Here is an 8,316-nt window from a genome sequence, read left to right as displayed (position 1 = left end):
CCAGAACAACATGGCGCATCACAGTACCTCTGTCTGTTCAAAAACAAACGTGCTTCCTTCGTGAGTGGTGTGATCTGCCACTGCAGACTTGCCATTTTGGCCGAAACGAACGTTCCTCAAAAGCTCTGAACGGCGCTTCAAGATGCATCGCTACGTATGGCCGATGTGCTGCCCGCCAAACGCTCAGCTTACTCTGTAGGCGCCAGGTGGCCAAATTCCAGAACCACATTGCGCGTCACAGTACCTCTGTCTGTTCAAAAACAAACGTGCTTCCTTCGTGAGTGGTGTGGTCTGCCATTGCAGACTTGCCATTTTGGCCGAAACGAACGTTCCTCAAAAGCTCTGAACGGCGCTTCAAGATGCATCGCTACGTATGGCTGATGTGCTGCCCGCCAAACGCTCAGCTTACTCTGTAGGCGCCAGGTGGCCAGATTCCAGAACCACATGGCGCGTCACAGTACCTCTGTCTGTTCAAAAACAAACGTGCTTCCTTCGTGAGTGGTGTGGTCTGCCACTGCAGACTTGCCATTTTGGCCGAAACGAACGTTCCTCAAAAGCTCTGAACGGCTCTTCAAGATGCATCGCTACGTATGGCCGATGTGCTGCCCGCCAAACTCGCAGCTTACTCTGTAGGCGCCAGGTGGCCAAATTCCAGAACCACATGGCGCGTCACAGTACCTCTGTCTGTTCAAAAACAAACGTGCTTCCTTCGTGAGAGGTGTGGTCTGCCACTGCAGACTTGCCATTTTGGCCGAAACGAACGTTCCTCAAAAGCTCTGAACGGCTCTTCAAGATGCATCGCTACGTATGGCCGATGTGCTGCCTGCCAAACTCTCAGCTTACTCTGTAGGCGCCAGGTGGCCAAATTCCAGAACCACATGGCGCGTCACAGTACCTCTGTCTGTTCAAAAACAAACGTGCTTCCTTCGTGAGTGGTGTGGTCTGCCACTGCAGACTTGCCATTTTGGCCGAAACGAACGTTCCTCAAAAGCTCTGAACGGCTCTTCAAGATGCATCGCTACGTATGGCCGATGTGCTGCCCGCCAAACTCTCAGCTTACTCTGTAGGCGCCAGGTGGCCAAATTCCAGAACCACATGGCACGTCACAGTATTTCTGTCTGTTCAAAAACAAACGTGCTTCCTTCGTGAGTGGTGTGGTCTGCCACTGCAGACTTGCCATTTTGGCCGAAACGAACGTTCCTCAAAAGCTCTGAACGGCGCTTCAAGATGCATCGCTACGTATGGCCGATGTGCTGCCCGCCAAACGCTCAGCTTACTCTGTAGGCGCCAGGTGGCCAAATTCCAGAACCACATTGCGCGTCACAGTACCTCTGTCTGTTCAAAAACAAACGTGCTTCCTTCGTGAGTGGTGTGATCTGCCACTGCAGACTTGCCATTTTGGCCGAAACGAATGTTCCTCAAAAGCTCTGAACGGCTCTTCAAGATGCATCGCTACGTATGGCCGATGTGCTGCCCGCCAAACTCTCAGCTTACTCTGTAGGCGCCAGGTGGCCAAATTCCAGAACCACATGGCGCGTCACAGTACCTCTGTCTGTTCAAAAACAAACGTGCTTCCTTCGTGAGTGGTGTGGTCTGCCACTGCAGACTTGCCATTTTGGCCGAAACGAACGTTCCTCAAAAGCTCTGAATGGCGCTTCAAGATGCATCGCTACGTATGGCCGATGTACTACCCGCCAAACGCTCAGCTTACTCTGTAGGCGCCAGGTGGCCAAATTCCAGAACCACATGGCGCGTCACAGTACCTCTGTCTGTTCAAAAACAAACGCGCTTCCTTCGTGAGTGGTGTGGTCTTCCACTGCAGACTTGCCATTTTGGCCGAAACGAACGTTCCTCAAAAGCTCTGAACGGCTCTTCAAGATGCATCGCTACGTATGGCCGATGTGCTGCCCGCCACACTCTCAGCTTACTCTGTAGGCGCCAGGTGGCCACAGCCTTAGTTGGCCTTTGAATGACCCAAGCGTACTATTGATTTTAATCGTTGAGCGGCAAATGGGTTTTATGTCGTGTTTATCCAGTATCTTGACAATCTTTGCTGTGGACGACAGTTGTTACAGAAGGAGTTCCAGGCGCTCGGGTTCTTCCTCTGGTTCGTTTTCTCCCCTGTTATTTCTCGGGTGGAGGGTCCGTCTTATTTGTGTCTCCGAGTAGTGCATCTTGCGAGAGATTTCACGCAGATGCTGCACCTCGGCAGTAAGATGTTTCTTCACGTTCTGCGTACCAGGGCGATGATCACTGATTTGCGTTGCGCTAGACGCAAAGTTGCGATCTGTCAAAATTACAGTTTGGTAGTTTGGGTAGAGAGCATAATTGACGTAATAAATGCTAGAATTTCCGGGAGAGCTCGAAGATAAACAAATACCAGTGTGTAAGAGAGAAACTGGGAACCGCCAATTTCTTTTTTTTTTGCAGTTTTTGCTTGTTGTGTACTAATTATAACCGTACACTAATCAGTGTTAGTCCGTTGTGTATTCTATGTCCTTATAGAATATTGTAAGTTCCCCACTATATTTGTTTTGTACAAACTTTAGCCCAATTTTACCACAATTCATCAAGAGTAGTGACTGGCGTATTATGATGAGCTAGTTGCTCAGCCATCATTGACCAGACGTTTTCAGTTGGTGAGAGATCTGGAGAATGTGCTGGCCAGGGCAGCAGTCGAACATTTTCTGTATCCAGAAAGGCCCGCACATGACCTGAAACATGCGGTCGTGCACTATCTTGCTGAAACGTAGGGTTTCGCAGTGATCGAATGAAGGTATGAGTCACGGGTCATAACACATCTGAAATGTAACGTCCATTGTTCAAAGTGCCGTCATTGCGAACAAGAAGTGACCGAAACGTGTAACAAATGGCACCCCATACCATTCCGCTGGGTGTTACTTCAGTATGGCGATGACGAATACACGCTTTCAATGTGCGTCCACCGCGATGTCACCAAACACGGATGCGACCATCATGATGCTGTAAACAGAACCTGAATTCATCCGAAAAAATGACGTTTTGCTATTCGTGCACCCAGGTTCGTCGTCGAGTACACTATCGCAGGCGCTCCTGTCTGTGACGCAGCGCCAAGGGTAACCGCAGCCATGGTCTCCGAGCTGATAGTCCATGCTGCTGCAAACGTCGTCGAACTGTTCGTGCAGATGGTTTTTGTCTTGCAAACGTCCTCATCTATTGACTCAGGGATCGAGACGTGGCTGCACGATCCGTTACAGCCATGAGGTTAAGATGCCTGTCATCTCGACTGCTAGTGATACGAGGACGTTGAGATCCAGCACAGCGTTCCGTATTACCCTCCTGAACCCACCGATTCCATATTCTGCTAACAGTCATTGGATCTCTACCAACGCGAGCAGCGAGGTCGCGATACGATAAACCGCAATCGCGATAGGCTACAATCCGACCTTTATCAAAGTCGGAAACGAGATGGTACGCATTTGTCCTCCTTACACGAGGTATCACAACAACGTTTGACCAGGCAACGCCGGTCAACTGGTGTTTGTTTATGAGAAATCGGTTGTAAACTTTCCTCGTGTCAGCACGTTGTAGGTGTCGCCAGCGGCGCCAACCTCTTGTGAATGCTCCGAATTCTACCCATTTGCATGTCATAGCATCTTCTTCCTGTCGGTTAAATTTCGCGTCTGTAGCGCGTCATCTTCGTGGTGTAGCAATTTTAATGGCCAGTTGTGTATATGCGCAACTGAGGTAAAACAATTATCTGGCCCTAATAAGAATTTCCACTTACATCGCGTCTTGACAACATTGTTGTAGATTTCTCGAAAGCACAACAGCAAGCAGACAAGGGCTAAGCTAGGTTTCTGTTGCATGTGGTAATGCGTAATGATAAACAGTAGTCTGTGAAGAGTAACTATTCCCATGTAATGCTATGCCAAGACAACGATTTAAAAATGAAATGCATCTTCAAAAAGACAGAAAAAACTTCGCGCGCCGTTCGGGTAGCCACGTTGTCTTAGGTGCCTTGCCACGGTTCGCGCGGCTCCCCCTGTCCGAGGTTCGAGTCCTCCCTCGGGCATGAGTATGTGTGTTGTCCTTAGCGTAAGTTAAAGTTATATTAAGTATTATGTATGCCTATGGACCGATGACCTCAGCAGTTTTGGTCGCATAGGAACTTACCACGAATTACTTCGCGTGATCTTTACACACAACATTGGTCTGAACAATATTACGCTTAGGAAAGCAAATTATGATTTGATAAAAGGTACAAAGTTAACAGAGAATTTCTATAGATTATATTAGATTCTATTAGTACTTGTTTCATAGATCATGAATACCACACTTCGGAATGGTGTGTATCGTGTCACACTACATGTAGTTCAGAACTTGTAAGGGGTGTCCCACGAGTCTATGCCTAATATATGATGACAGGCAGATAGAAGAAGTGGACAGTGTTAAATTCTTGGGGTTACAGCTTGATAATAAATTCAATTGGAAGGAGTACACCACAGATCTGCTGAAGCGTCTAAAGAAATACCTATTTGCAATGCGAATTGTGTCAGACAAAGCGAGTATAAAAATGAAAAAGCTGTCAACTATGTTTACTTTCACTCCATAATGGGATTATTTTTTGGAGTAATTCATCAAGCCCAGCTAAAGTTTTCTGGGCACAAAAACGTGTAGTAAGAGTTATATGTGGTGTGAACTCAAGAACACCATGCAGAGGCCTGTTTAGGGAATTAGGGATACTAACTACTGATTCCGAATATATTTATCCCTTACCGAAATTTATCATTAAAAATATATTACTTTTTCAAACCAACAGCTCAGTTCATGGAATCAATATTAGAAATAAGAATAATCTTCACAATGATTTAAAGTCCCTTACTCTTGTACAAAAAGGTGTGCATTATTCAGGAATGCACATTTTCAATAACTTTCTATCAGCCATAAAAAGCTTAACAACCTACGAAATTCAGTTTAAGAGAAGCCCAAAGGATTTATTGATGGCCAACTCCTTCTAATCCATTGATGACTAGATATATTACATGTTTATTACCTTATAAATTAAAAAAAAGACATTTTTTTTAAATTTTAACTTCAGTGTATTAATGCTATACAGTAAATGAATGTTGTAAAATGATCCTTTCATATAGTGTTTATTTTAAAAAAAGACGATCACTCCACTTGGGACCTGTGGATGGTTCATTAGCTTATTTGTTTTAGTTGTAAATATTTGTCATGTATTATTGTTTTTCTGATATGTTCTACATCCTGGAAGACCTTCTCACTACAGATCAATTGGAATGAAAGTAAATCTAATCTAATAATCTAATCTTAAAAAATAAAAACGCACCTGAGAAATAGAAGAAAGCTTCTAAAAATGTTTCAGAGGCTTTAACGGAGGATTTTTGTTAGCATGTATGCGTTTAGTTACCTTATTGCTTATATCGGTATCTTAATCTTTTGTTTCCTCATTTTACTGTATGGAACATTTTCGATGTTGACATAAAATGGCAATAAACTATGAAATATTTATTCTGCATATTGTACCTAGGCCTGTAAATATCTGTTATAACAATTGTTTATAATGTATGATGCAAAAAATATTTAGTCTTAATGTATGATCCAAAAAAACATTTTGCCTGTATCAATAATGAAATTTTCACTCTACAGCGGAGTGTGCGCTGATATGAAACTTCCTGGCAGATTAAAACTGTGTGCCGGACCGAGACTCGAACTCGGTCCCGATTTCGAGTCTCGGTCCGGCGCACAGTTTTAATCTGCCAGGAAGTTTCATTTTGCTGTACTTAATCTAATTCCAAGGCCCATTTAGGCACATTAATAAATCTGTAAATTTTTACTAAAGCGGAAGATTACTTTGTTAAAACAAGAGAACAAGTTAAAACAAGAGACTGCGTTAAAACAAGAGACTGGTATGTGGGTACAAGAGTGAGACGGTGTGCTCTATTTTTGGAAACTTTAACCCAGCTGAGAGAGAATCTGAACTCAAGACTTAATACGAATCGGAAACTTTTTAGAAAGGCATGGGAGAGAACAGTTAGGAAGTGTTTTGCTGAAGAGAGTCGAGTTTGAGGCTGTGTAAACGCGATTCAATGTGATACATCGTTAAGCAAATAGCGGACTTTGTTATTATTGGAGAACAACATTGATAATTTAAATTATGGGTCTGTAGTGTGTGGGAAGAAGAAAACCAGCAAGTAGAAGGACTAGGTAAAGAGAATGAAATGTGATATAACTACAGTGAACGCTCTTCTGCTACATACTATGACCCGACCTTCAGGATTGTGGTATAGAAGAACTTAAGATGCAAACGATTAACGGTTACCAGCAAGGTAGCAGGAGACTAACTTTACATAAAAAATTGTAAGAGCTCTTCTCAAGTTTTTTTGTGACAAAAGACTTATTAAACTTTCACGTCCCGGAAAACTGAGCTGGGATCGGGCGTGTACTTATAGTGTACACATACGTAGAGTTTTATCTACATTTTGGACTTAAAACTCTCATCCCACTACCTCCTGTTGCTACAAAAATTGGAGGCTGATCGAAAGAACGAAAATGAGGTCTTACAGTGCAGAAGGTCAAAACCTAACTTTCATACAGAATTAATCACAATGTAGCAAGAAGAAATTCGTCATTGTGGTCGTCCGCCATCATTTATGTTCTAGAACAAGATGCAGAGATTACTGCGGCAAGAGAGAGCTAATCCCCAGCGCAGAACGTACGTCTTAGCAATTCCGTTACATCTTTGGAGCCAGCGGTATTAACAGAAACGTGACGTCACACAGACTAAAGACTTTTACGAAGTTTTCCTGATTTAAGGCCGATTTTTTGCCAGCTGGAGAACGTCTTTTAATTCAGTAGTTAATTAAAACATCCTCATTCAGTCAAAAGACTGTAATCTTTTGTGTAGTGGAATATGTTATTAGAAAGTGAAACCTAGAAAATTATTTAAACTTCACCATGTCATAACATTCAACAATAGTGTACACATAGTATCACAGTTTAAACTTTTGGTGGGACGTTTTTGAATTAAATAGGTTAACTGACTATTCGTAGATCTTTACTCTCTTCAGACGTCGTAGAATTACCAGAGAGGGAGACAGTTTCTAGAATTTTATAGAGTCTATAATTCTATTATAACTGCATTGCTACATCAATTACATATAGAAAAGATAATTGTTCCGCCCAATAACAAGTTAGTTATTGTCGTTAATATGTAATAGAGATCGTTTTGTATTATTTTTGTTATCTTTCCGGTTTTGGTCGACTGAGAAATAGAAGAGTAATTGGGGAAAACACTGAATTCAGTGTAGTTCAAGTGTTCGATTTGTGGAATAAAATGAAATGAGATGTGGGAGCGCCCAAGATCAGACGTGCATTAATACTGCCCCTATGGCTTTTTAACGATCCGATAAGTAAAAACGTCTTGTTGTTGTTAGTTCACAGTGGCAAACGTATTGGGTCGGTAACGGGAGAGTCTTTTTGTTATTAGTAACAGTTTAAATATACGACAGTACTACGACTAAACAGAGTTGCCGTCAGTTGAGAAGTGTGTGGCCAGTAGCTGAGAAACAGCTTTAATTACTATCCTCTGAGTAATACAACCTCGTAACGGCACGAAATTCCCTCGTGGAATTTCACTTCCGCCTGGTTGTGTGAGGTGACTCTGCCGCTTCCGACCACTACTTGGTAATATTGCGCAGTAATCGTTTCACGTGCTCCCGTGACTCACGTACACAGCGGACATTACGTGACGGTCAAATTTCTCCACAGAACTGACTCCGTCGCAGGCGCTGCTTTATGCGCCATTCAGACACGTGACCCATATTCAGTGCGGAAAGTACAGAACAGTCAAACGGCGTTGTTCCTTTGCGGGGCAGACACGCAAGGAAATGGTTGGCATGTAGTAGTCCTGTGGAATTCGTGGAACTAAACACGTGTGACGGCAACAATCTTCACAGCAATGCGCGGGGCATACATACAGGCAAGTGCTTGCAGGATTAAATTGCAACGCGTTCACAATGGGAAGGAAGCAACCCGTGCCGAATTCCGTGACGGTACTTACAAGGCGCCCTTGTAAAATGACCTTCTGAAACTCATGTTACGACCTACTGAAACTCTCTTCTATGCGGTATGTATCGGCGTCATGCCGCCAGAACACACCCCGTAATATAATACAGGTTACTCTGTTCAGCAAGTTCAGCAGTACAGTGATGTAAATTTACACATGAAAAATACTGTCTCATAAAGCCAGATCATTCCGTCGCAGGATTGAAATACTTCATTCTGACTTAACATTCGATATATTCGTATTAT

This window comes from Schistocerca gregaria, chromosome 8, assembly GCF_023897955.1.
Source record: "Schistocerca gregaria isolate iqSchGreg1 chromosome 8, iqSchGreg1.2, whole genome shotgun sequence".
Classification (NCBI taxonomy): Eukaryota; Metazoa; Arthropoda; class Insecta; order Orthoptera; family Acrididae; genus Schistocerca; species Schistocerca gregaria.
Note: the sequence above shows the minus strand (reverse complement) of the source record.